Source organism: Triticum urartu, chromosome 4 (assembly GCF_003073215.2).
Source record: "Triticum urartu cultivar G1812 chromosome 4, Tu2.1, whole genome shotgun sequence".
NCBI classification, from domain to species: Eukaryota; Viridiplantae; Streptophyta; class Magnoliopsida; order Poales; family Poaceae; genus Triticum; species Triticum urartu.
In genome coordinates this window covers 51,511,800-51,523,992 of record NC_053025.1, presented here as the reverse complement: position 1 = coordinate 51,523,992, position 12,193 = coordinate 51,511,800, and positions in this window count along the sequence as shown.

Genomic DNA, 12,193 nt, shown 5'->3' with positions numbered 1-12,193 from the left:
TTAACAGGCCTAAACATAATTTGGGCCCTCGGTAAAAATAGGCCGTTTACAGGTGTAAATATCTCGAGCCCATAAAATACATGGGCCTTTAATAGACCGAAAGTGAGATTGGGCCCTGATTGTGCCAAATAACCCACTGGACTTTGACAGGCCGAAATTCGGACGGGCCGTAAATGCGCCGACCTAATACACGGGCCTTTAACAGGCCGGAACTTCGGTCGGGCTAGATTATCGTCATTTTTATATGGGCCGTTAATGGGCCCGATATGACGTTGGGCCACATACGGCCCATGGTTTACGTCCGGCGTTAACAGGCTGAAAATGACAACAGGCCGAAAGTGGCCCAAAGCTATAGTGGGCCTCTAACAGGCCGAATGTCAGACATGGCCGAATATGACCCAAATCCTTCACGGTCGTTTATGGGCCAAAAGTTTTGATGGCCTGTAAATGGGCCCAAATGAAGCCAGACCTTTAACAGGCCTGAAATACACCGGGCCGTAATTCGGCCCAATTACTTAGCGGACTGTTAAGGGGCCAGAAGTGACCATGGGCCGCATTGATGACAAGTTTAGGACAGACCGTTGATGGGCCGATTTGACAGAGAATGTTGGGCCTTTAGCTGGGCCGACCCATTATGGTCGGCAGAATCTAGTGGGCCTTTAGCTGGGCCGGCCCATTGTGGTCCGCAAAATCTTATGGGCCTTTAGCTGGGTCGGCCCATTATGGTCTGCAAAATCGTGTGGGCCTTTAGCTAGGCCGGCCCATTATGGTCCGCTAAATTTTGTGGGCCTTTAGCTGGGCCGGCCCATTATGGTCCGCTAAATCTTATGGGCCTTCGGTTGGGCCGGCCCATTTAATCTTTGTGGGCCACTTTTGGGCCGGTCCACGTGTCAACATATCATAGGCCCATCTCGACTGTTGGATGAGTGACACCTGTGCCAACACGGAGCTGACGCGTGGATCCGTTAGCCAATGAGAATTTTACACGTGGAAAATCGGCATTGGTCGTGGCTGTTAACGGGTTATCGGATCCAAAATCCGACCCGATAGCTTAACGGTGTTCCGTTACGGTGGATGCCACGTGTCGGTCACCCTTGACGAAAGCACTTTTGTGACGCACGATTTATCATCATGGAAGTGGACACTTCCGTGATGATAATTTTGGCAATGTCATGAAACACTTCTACGATAGCACAGGTATGACTATCTTGATTCTGTCATAAATTTTCCATGGATGTACATGCATGACAGAAAACGCGACCTACTATGACAAACACGTATCATCACGGAAGTGTATTTTTTAGTGGTGGTTATGTATTTTACGTCATCTATTGGAGATGTTATTAGAATTCCACTCAGGTTAACGTTGTCTCTCTTGTCCTGCTTCAGCCTCGGTGTCGTGCAACTCACCGGAGCTTCTCCAATGACAAAACCCTCCATCACAGCGGAGCAGTACCCCGGGCTCCATCTCAAGATGCCTAAGATCTTCTTCCCCTCCTCCAACGGCCAAGTCAGCCAGAGCATCCTCACCAACCAACCCAATCACGCTGAGATCGACATGGGTTCGCCAAAGAGGTTGTACACTTGTTGCATCTCTATTTTACTCTACATATTATCCACTGAGCACACGTAGTAATGTGAAATATGATTAGTTTCTCCTACTATATGACAAGCAGTGAGGTACCAGGCAACTTAGCTATCCGTGATGGACTCTCTTGAATGCCATCATTCTTTATCTATGTGTGTTTGAGCTATGCATTTGTCGATGGGCCTGGGAGTTGAGCTAGTAGGGCAGCGGCCTGGGTCCAAAGTAGTATAAGTAGCACAAAAACATTTTTTGAGTGTAGGATTTTCCTTGCTCAAGCCTGCCTACTAGAATCGCCAGTGCTTGAAAGGAAAAGTGAAGGAAAGACATAGGAATTGGAAAGTTTCCTGCTGCTATTCATGCATTTGGTTCAAAGGAATGGAGCAAAGGAAAACTGTAGGATTTGTTCCTTTAGTGTCTCCTTGAAAAAAAAACCGTAGGAATTTTAATATCCACTTGTCCTCCTTTTCAAATTCCTATTCATGAAGCACAAGACTAAGAGATAGTAGCATAATAGCATTATAACCGTACATTTTCTTGTGGTTTGACTTAATCTCACCATGCTTCTTTGCGTCCTGTGATCTTCCAATTCTTGTGAATCAAACACCCAGATTGGCAGAAATCCTGTGTTTTTAAATTCTCTATTCTGCATGTGCATTCCTGTCTTATTACTCTGTATTTCCTATCCCTGCGTTGTTAGAATCCTCCAATTCAAAAGAGCCCTTATAGAATTACTTCTCTTACAGATAGTTGTCAAAGAAAACCTTGTGTGGTTTGTCCCGCTCCTGCTGCTCCGTCATCCACCCTAGCTCAGCTGCTCCAGCGACAGAAGGGTCCAGCACAATAGGGATCCGGCCTCCCGACTGTCTTTCACCGCCTCAGATCTTCTTCCTCGCCGCCGGCAACCATGACAACTACATTACCATCATCAACCGAGCAGATGACCTCGAGGATGACACGGGTCCGCAAGAGAGGTCGCACTCTTTCGTGTCTGCTTACGTTATGCATCGCTTAATATTACATGCTACTTTATCATCCTGTTCACCGATTAGACTCCGAGTCAGCTCCAAACTAATGGTCAAACTTGAGTTTTTAAATGGTTGCGGGGTACATACCGGGGCCGCAATCAATAGTATCTATCTACTATCTGGTTAATCTCTGGTGTCTACTATGAATTTCATGTTGGGTGGGAAACAAACAGTAAAGAAGCCATTATCTGCATTTTTTAACTGAAGCCATTATCTGCCTGCTATCATTGGTTTTGGGTCTATCCACAGGTTGCTACCATCACTCTGGATTTTTGCATGCACTCCTTACATAATTTCACTATGTTTTATTCCTATGCATGTCAGTTATTGTACACAATGGAACTGAACATGTAGAGCAAAAGAGACGAGCCTTGTGTGGCAATAAAATTTCATGCAGAAGTCGCTCCAAGGTAGGCGCAAAGGCAGCCCCCTCCACCCATTTTGGATTGTAATTGAGAGGAAGATATCTGTTCTAAGGGGGATTCAGAAGGAGAAGACCACTCTTATTTACCCCCTGAGGTCTTCGCTCTAACTTGGCATGCTGATGTTGGTTATATCATGCATATGGTGCCTTGCATTGCTTACTTTATACATCAAATATGTCGGCTTCTTAGTTTAGACATGCTTTGTGTGAATGCCATCTGTCTAGTTTATTCATCGTTTATGTGAATTATGCAACGCCATCTTGTTTAGCCATGCATCATATATGTAAATTTTGCAATGCCATCCTGCTTAGCCAGACATCTTATATGTGAATTATATCAGGCCATCCTTTTTTCGTTACATGTTACATTTGTCAACAATGTTAGTACATTCAACTACTTTTCGTGTGCATTAGCCATTTGAGACGGTGATGGAAAATTATGGAGTGAAAACAAGGTCTTTAGAGCAGACTATGCTATCTGATGAAGCGCATATCTCGCTAGTTACGGATAGCTCCTTAGAGGAGGATTCAGAGACAGATGATCAGTCCTATTTCCCTCCCGAGGTGTATGTTCTAACTTGGCAGTGTTATGTTGCTCATATTGTGCATATGGTGTCTTGCATTGCTATGTCATTTGATTAGTTTAGACATGCTTTGTCTGAATGCCACCTGTTTAGTGTCTAATTACCATATATGTGAATTATGCATTGCCATCTTGTTGCAAGACATTATATATGTGAATTATGCAATGTTATCTTGTTGCAAGGCATTATATATGTGAATTATGCAATGCCATGCTATTTAGCCAATCATCATGTATGTGAATTATATCATGCTATCATTTTTTTTGTATTACGTGTTCCATTTGTCGACAACGTTTGTATATTCAACTACTCTTTCTGTGCATCAGCCATTTGAAGCGGTGATGGAAGTATTTGGAGTGAAAATAAGGTATTCAGAGCAGACAATGCTACCTGTTGAAGCAGACATCTTGCTGGTTACAGAGAGCTCCTTAGAGGAGGATTCAGAGACTGATGACCATTCCTATTTCCCCCCTGAGGTCTATGTGTTGGGGAATGTAGTAATTTCAAAAATTTCCTACGCACACGCAAGATCATGGTGATGCATAGCAACGAGAGGGGAGAGTGTTGTCCACGTACCCTCATAGACCGAAAGCGGAAGCGTTAGCACAACGCGGTTGATGTAGTCGTACGTCTTCACGATCCGACCGATCCAAGTACCGAACGCATGGCACCTCCGAGTTCAGCACACGTTCAGCTCGATGACGTCCCGCGAACTCCAATCCAGTAGAGCTTCATGGGAGAGTTTCGTCAGCATGATGGCGTGGTGACTATGATGATGTTCTACCATCGCAGGGCTTTGCCTAAGCACCGCTACGATATGATCGAGGTGGATTATGGTGGAAGGGCGCACCGCACACGGCTAAGAGATCAAGAGATCAATTGTTGTCTCTATGGGGTTCCCCCTGGCCACGTATATAAAGGAGTGGAGGAGGGGAGGGGCCGGCCCTCTATATGGCGCGCCCTAGGGGAGTCCTACTCCCACCGGGAGTAGGATTCCCCCTTTCCTAGTAGAACTAGGATCCCTTCCAAGTAGTAGGAGTAGGGGAGAAGGAAAGGGAAGGGAAAAGGAGAAGGAAGGAAGGGGGCGCCCCCCTTCCCTAGTCCAATTCGGACCAGCCCATGGGGAGGGGTGCGGCCACCCTTTGAGGCCTTTCTCTCCTTTCCCGTATAAGCCCAATAAGGCCCATATACTCCCCGGCGAATTCCCGTAACTCTCCGGTACTCCGAAAAATACCCGAATCACTCGGAACCTTTCCGATGTCCGAATATAGTCGTCCAATATATCGATCTTTACGTCTCGACCATTTCAAGACTCCTCGTCATGTCCCCGATCTCATCCGGGACTCCGAACTCCTTAGGTACATCAAAACATATAAACTCATAATATAACTGTCATCGTAGCGTTAAGCGTGTGGACCCTACGGGTTCGAGAACTATGTAGACATGACCGAGACACGTCTCCGGTCAATAACCAATAGCGGAACCTGGATGCTCATATTGGCTCCTACATATTCTATGAAGATCTTTATCGGTCAAACCGCATAACAACATACGTTGTTCCCTTTGTCATCGGTATGTTACTTGCCCGAGATTCGATTGTCGGTATCTCAATACCTAGTTCAATCTCGTTACCGGCAAGTCTCTTTACTCGTTTCGTAATACATCATCCTGCAACTAACTCATTAGTCGCAATGCTTGCAAGGCTTATAGTGATGTGCATTACCGAGTGGGCCCAGAGATACCTCTCTGACAATCGGAGTGACAAATCCTAATCTTGAAATACGCCAACCCAACAAGTACCTTTGGAGACACCTGTAGATCACCTTTATAATCACCCAGTTACATTGTGACGTTTGGTGGCACACAAAGTGTTCCTCCGGTAAACGGGAGTTGCATAATCTCATAGTCATAGGAACAGGTATAAGTCATGAAGAAAACAATAGCAACAAACTAAACGATCAAGTGCTAAGCTAACGAAATGGGTCAAGTCAATCACATCATTCTCCTAATGATGTGATCCCGTTAATCAAATGACAACTCATGTCTATGGTTAGGAAACATAACCATCTTTGATCAACGAGCTAGTCAAGTAGAGGCATACTAGTGACACTCTGTTTGTCTATGTATTCACACATGTATTATGTTTCTAGTTAATACAATTCTAGCATGAATAATAAACATTTATCATGATATAAGGAAATGAATAATAACTTTATTATTGCCTCTAGGGCATATTTCCTTCAGTCTCCCACTTGCACTAGAGTCAATAATCTAGTTGACATTGCCATGTGATTTAATATCAATAGTTCACATCACCATGTGATTAACACCCATAGTTCACATCGACATGTGACCAACACCCAAAGGGTTTACTAGAGTCAATAATCTAGTTCACATCACTATGTGATTAACACCCAAAGAGTACTAAGGTGTGATCATGTTTTGCTTGTGAGAGAAGTTTAGTCAACGGGTCTGCCACATTCAGATCCGTAAGTATTTTGCAAATTTGTATGTCAACAATACTCTGCACGGAGCTACTCTAGCTAATTGCTCCCACTTTCAATATGTATCCAGATTGAGATTTAGAGTCATCTGGATCAGTGTCAAAATTTGCATTGACGTAACCCTTTACGACGAAGCTTTTTGTCACCTCCATAATCGAGAAACATATCCTTATTCCCCTAAGGAAAATTTTTGACCGCTGTCCAGTGATCTACTCCTAGATCACTATTGTACCCCTTGCCAAAAATAGTGTAGGTATAAAATAGATCTGGTACACAGCATGGCATATTTTATAGAACCTATGGCCAAGGCATAGGGAATGACTTTCATTCTCTTTCTATCTTCTGCCGTGGTCGGGCTTTGAGTCCTACTCAGTTTCACACCTTGTAACACGGGCAAGAACTCTTTCTTTGACTGTTCCATTCTGAACTACTTCAAACTCTTGTCAAGGTATGTACTCATTGAAAAACTTATCAAGCGTCTTGATCTATCTCTATAGATCTTGATGCTCAATATGTAAGCAGCTTCACCGAGGTCTTTCTTTGAAAAACTCCTTTCAAACACTCCTTTATGCTTTGCAGAATAATTCTACATTATCTCCGATCAACAATATGTCATTCACATATACTTATCAGAAATGTTGTAGTGCTCCCACTCACTTTCTTGTAAATACAGGCTTCACCGCAAGTCTGTATAAAACTATATGCTTTGATCAACTTATCGAAGTGTATATTCCAACTCCGAGATGCTTGCACCAGTCCATAGATGGATCGCTGGAGCTTGCATATTTTGTTAGTACCTTTAGGATTGACAAAACCTTCTGGTTGCATCATATACAACTCTTCTTTAATAAATCCATTAAGGAATGCGGTTTTTGTTTATCCATTTGCCAGATTTCATAAAATGTGGCAATTGCTAACATGATTCGGACAGACTTAAGCATAGATACGAGTGAGAAACTCTCATCGTAGTCAACACCTTGAACTTGTCAAAAACCTTTTTGCGACAATTCTAGCTTTGTAGATAGTAACACTACTATCAGTGTCCGTCTTCCTCTTGAAGATCCATTTATTTTCTATGGTTTGCTGGTCATTGGGCAAGTCAACCAAAGTCCACACTTTGTTCTCATACATGGATCCCATCTCAGATTTTATGGCCTCAAGCCATTTCGCGGAATCTGGGCTCATCATCGCTTCCTCATAGTTCGTAGGTTCGTCATGGTCATGACCTCCAGAACAGGATTACCGTACCACTCTGGTGCGGATCTCACTCTGGTTTACCTACGAGGTTCGGTAGTAACTTGGTCTGAAGTTACATGATCATCATCATTAGCTTCCTCACTAATTGGTGTAGTAGTCACAGGAACAGATTTTTGTGATGAACTACTTTCCAATAAGGGAGCAGGTACAGTTACCTCATCAAGTTCTACTTTCCTCCCACTCACTTCTTTCGAGAGAAACTCCTTGTCTAGAAAGGATCTATTCTCAGCAACAAACTTGCCTTCGGATCTGTGATAGAAGGTGTACCCAACAATTTCGTTTGGGTATCCTATGAAGATGCACTTCTCTGATTTGGGTTCAAGCTTATCAGTTTGAAATTTTTTCACATAAGCATCGCCGCCCCAAACTTTAAGAAATGACAACTTTGGTTTCTTGCCAAACCACAGTTCATAAGGCGTCGTCTCAACAGATTTCGATGGTGCCCTATTTAACGTGAATGTAGCTGTCTCTAATGCATAACCTCAAAACTATAGTGGTTAATCGGTAAGAAACATCATAGATTGCACTATATCCAATAATAGTACGGTTATGACGTTCGGACACACCATTATGCTGTGGTGTTCCAGGTGGCACGATTTTGTGAAACTATTCCACATTGTTTTAATTGAAGACCAAACTCGTAAATCAAATATTTGCCTCTGCGATCAGATCATAGAAACTTTATTTTCTGTCACGATGATTTTCCACTTCACTCTGAAGTTTTTTCAACTTTTCAAATGTTTCAGACTTATGTTTCATCAAGTAGATATACCCATATCTGCTCAAATCATCTGTGAAGGTCAGAAAATAACGATACCCGCCGCGAGCCTCAACATTCATCGGACTGCATACATCAGTATGTATTATTTCCAATAAGTCAGTTGCTTGCTCCATTGTTCCGGAGAACGGAATCTTAGTCATCTTGCCCATGAGGCACGGTTCGCAAGCATCAACTGATTCATAATCAAGTGATTCCAAAAGCTCATCAGCATGGATTTTCTTCATGCGCTTCACACCAATATGACCTAAACGGCAGTGCCACAAATAAGTTGCACTATCATTATTAACTTCGCATCTTTTGGCTTCAATATTATGAGAATGTGTATCACCACGATCGAGATCCAACAAACCATTTTCATTGGGTGTATGACCATAGAAGGTTTTATTCATGTAAACAGAACAACAATTTATTCTCTTACTTAAATGAATAACCATATTGCAATAAACATGATCAAATCATATTCATGCTCAACGCAAACAGCAAATAACACGTATTTAGGTTCAACACTAATCCCGAAAGTATAGGGAGTGTGCGATGATGATCATATCAATCTTGGAACCACTTCCAACACACATCGTCACTTCACCCTTAACTAGTCTCTATTCATTCTGCAACTCCCGTTTCGAGTTACTACTCTTAGCAACTGAACCAGTATCAAATACCGAGGGGTTGCTACGAACACTAGTAAAATATACATCAATAATCTGTATATCAAATATACCTTTGTTCACTTTGCCATCCTTCTTATCCGCCAAATACTTGGGGCAGTTCCGCTTCCAGTGACCAGTCCCTTTGAAGTAGAAGCACTGTCTCAGGCTTAGGACCAGACTTGGGCTTCTTCACTTGAGCAGCAACTTGCTTGTCGTTCTTCTTGAAGTTTCCTTTCTTTCCCTTTGCCCTTTTCTTGAAACTAGTGATCTTGTTAATCATCAACACTTGATGCTCTTTCTTGATTTCTACCTTCATCGATTTCATCATCATGAAAAGCTCGGGAATCGTTTTCATCATCCCTTGCATACTATAGTTCATCACGAAGTTCTACTAACTTGGTGATGGTGACTAGAGAATTCTGTCAATCACTATTTTATCTGGAAGATTAACTCCCACTTGATTCAAGCGATTGTAGTACCCAGACAATCTGAACACATGCTCACTACTTGAGCTATTCTCCTCCATCTTTTAGCTATAGAACTTGTTGGAGACTTCATATCTCTCAACTCGGGTATTTGCTTGAAATATTAACTTCAACTCCTGGAACATCCATATGATCCATGACGTTCAAAACGTCTTTGAAGTCCCGATTCTAAGCTGTTAAGCATGGTGCACTAAACTATCAAGTAGTCATCATATTGAGCTAGCCAAATGTTCATGACGTCTGCATCTGCTCCTGCAATAGGTCTGTCACCTAGCGGTGCATTAAGGACATAATTCTTCTGTGCAGCAATGAGGATAAACCTCGGTTCACGGATCCAATCCGCATCATTGCTACTAACATCTTTCAACTTAGTTTTCTCTAGGATCATATCAAAAATAAAACAGGGGAGCTAAACGCGAGCTATTGATCTACAACATAGATATGCTAATACTACCAGGACTAAGTTCATAATAAATCTAAGTTCAATTAATCATATTACTTAAGCACTCCCACTTAGAAAGACATCCCTCTAATCTTCTAAGTGATCACGTGATCCAAATCAACTAAACCATAACCGATCATCACGTGAAATGGAGTAGTTTTCAATGGTGAACATCACTATGTTGATCATATCTACTATATGATTCACGCTCGACCTTTCGGTCTCAGTGTTCCGAGGCCATATCTGCATATGCTAGGCTCGTCAAGTTTAACCTGAGTATTCTGCGTGTGGAAAACTGGCTTGCACCCATTGTAGATGGACGTAGAGCTTGTCACACCCGATCATCACGTGGTGTCTAGGCACGATGAACTTTGGCAACGGTGCATACTCAGGGAGAACACTTTTATCTTGAAATTTAGTGAGAGATCATCTTATAATGCTACCGTCAATTAAGGCAAGATAAGATGCATAAAAGATAAACATCACATGCAATCAAAATATGTGACATGATATGGCCATCAGCATCTTATGCCTTTGATCTCCATCTCCAACACATCGTCATGATTTCCATCGTCACCGGCATGACACCATGATCTCCATCATCTTGATCTATCTCAATGTGTCGTCACATGGTCGTCCCGCCAACTATTGCTCTTGCAACTATTGCTATCGCATAGCAATAATTGTAAAGCAATTATTTGGCGCTTGCATCTTATGCAATAAAGAGACAACCATAAGGCTTCTGCCAGTTGCCGATAACTTCAACAAAACATGATCATCTTATAGAACAACTTATATCTCATCACGTCTTGACCATATCACATCAGAACATGCCCTGCAAAAACAAGTTAGACGTCCTCTACTTTGTTGTTGCAAGTTTTACGTGGCTGCTACGGGTTTAGCAAGAACCGTTCTTACCTACGCATCAAAACCACAACGATAGTTTGTCAAGTTGGTGATGCTTTAACCTTCTCAAGGACCGGGCGTAGCCACACTCGGTTCAACTAAAGTTGGAGAAACTGACACCCGCTAGTCACCTGTATGCATAGCACGATGATAAAACCAGTCTCGCATAAGCGTACGCGTAATGTCGGTCCGTGACGCTTCATCCAACAATACCGCCAAACCAAAGTGTGACAGGCTGGTAAGCAGTATGACTTATATCGCCCACAACTCACTTGTGTTCTACTCGTGCATATTACATCAACGCATAAAACCTGGCTCGGATGCCACTGTTGGGGAACGTAGTAATTTCAAAAATTTCCTACGCACACGCAAGATCATAGTGATGCATAGCAACGATAGGGGAGAGTGTTGTCCACGTACCCTCGTAGACCGAAAGCGAAAGCGTTAGCACAATGCGGTTGATGTAGTCATACGTCTTCACGATCCGACCGATCCAAGTACCGAACGCACGGCACCTCCGAGTTCAGCACACGTTCAGCTTGATGACGTCCCGCGAACTCCAATCTAGTAGAGCTTCACGGGAGAGTTCCGTTAGCACGACGGCGTGGTGACGATGATGACGTTCTATCGTCGTAGGGCTTCGCCTAAGCACCGCTACGATATGATCGAGGTGGATTATGGTGGAAGGGGGCACCGCACACGGCTAAGAGATCAAGAGATCAATTGTTGTCTCTATGGGGTTCCCCCTGGCCACGTATATAAAGGAGTGGAGGAGGGGAGGGGCCGGCCCTCTATATGGCGCGCCCTAGGGGAGTCCTACTCCCACCGGGAGTAGGATTCCCCCTTTCCTAGTAGAACTAGGATCCCTTCCAAGTAGTAGGAGTAGGGGAGAAGGAAAGGGAAGGGAAAAGGAGAAGGAAGGAAGGGGGCGCCCCCCTTCCATAGTCCAATTCGGACCAGCCCATGGGGAGGGGTGCGGCCACCCATTGAGGCCTTTCTCTCCTTTCCCGTATGGCCCATTAAGGCCCAATACGGATTCCCGTAACTCCCCGGTACTCCCGAAAATACCCGAATCACTCGGAACATTTCCGATGTCCGAATATAGTCGTCCAATATATCGATCTTTACGTCTCGACCATTTTGAGACTCCTCGTCATGTCCCCGATCTCATCCGGGACTCCGAACTCCTTCGGTACATCAAAACATATAAACTCATAATATAACCGTCATCGAACTTTAAGCGTGCGGACCCTACGGGTTCGAGAACTATGTAGACATGACCGAGACACGTCTCCCGTCAATAACCAATAGCGGAACCTGGATGCTCATATTGGCTCCTACATATTCTACGAAGATCTTTATCGGTCAAACCGCATAACAACATACGTTGTTCCCTTTGTCATCGGTATGTTACTTGCCCGAGATTCGATCGTCGGTATCTCAATACCTAGTTCAATCTCGTTACCGGCAAGTCTCTTTACTCGTTCTGTAATACATCATCCCGCAACTAACTCATTAGTTGCAATGCTTGCAAGGCTTATAGTGAT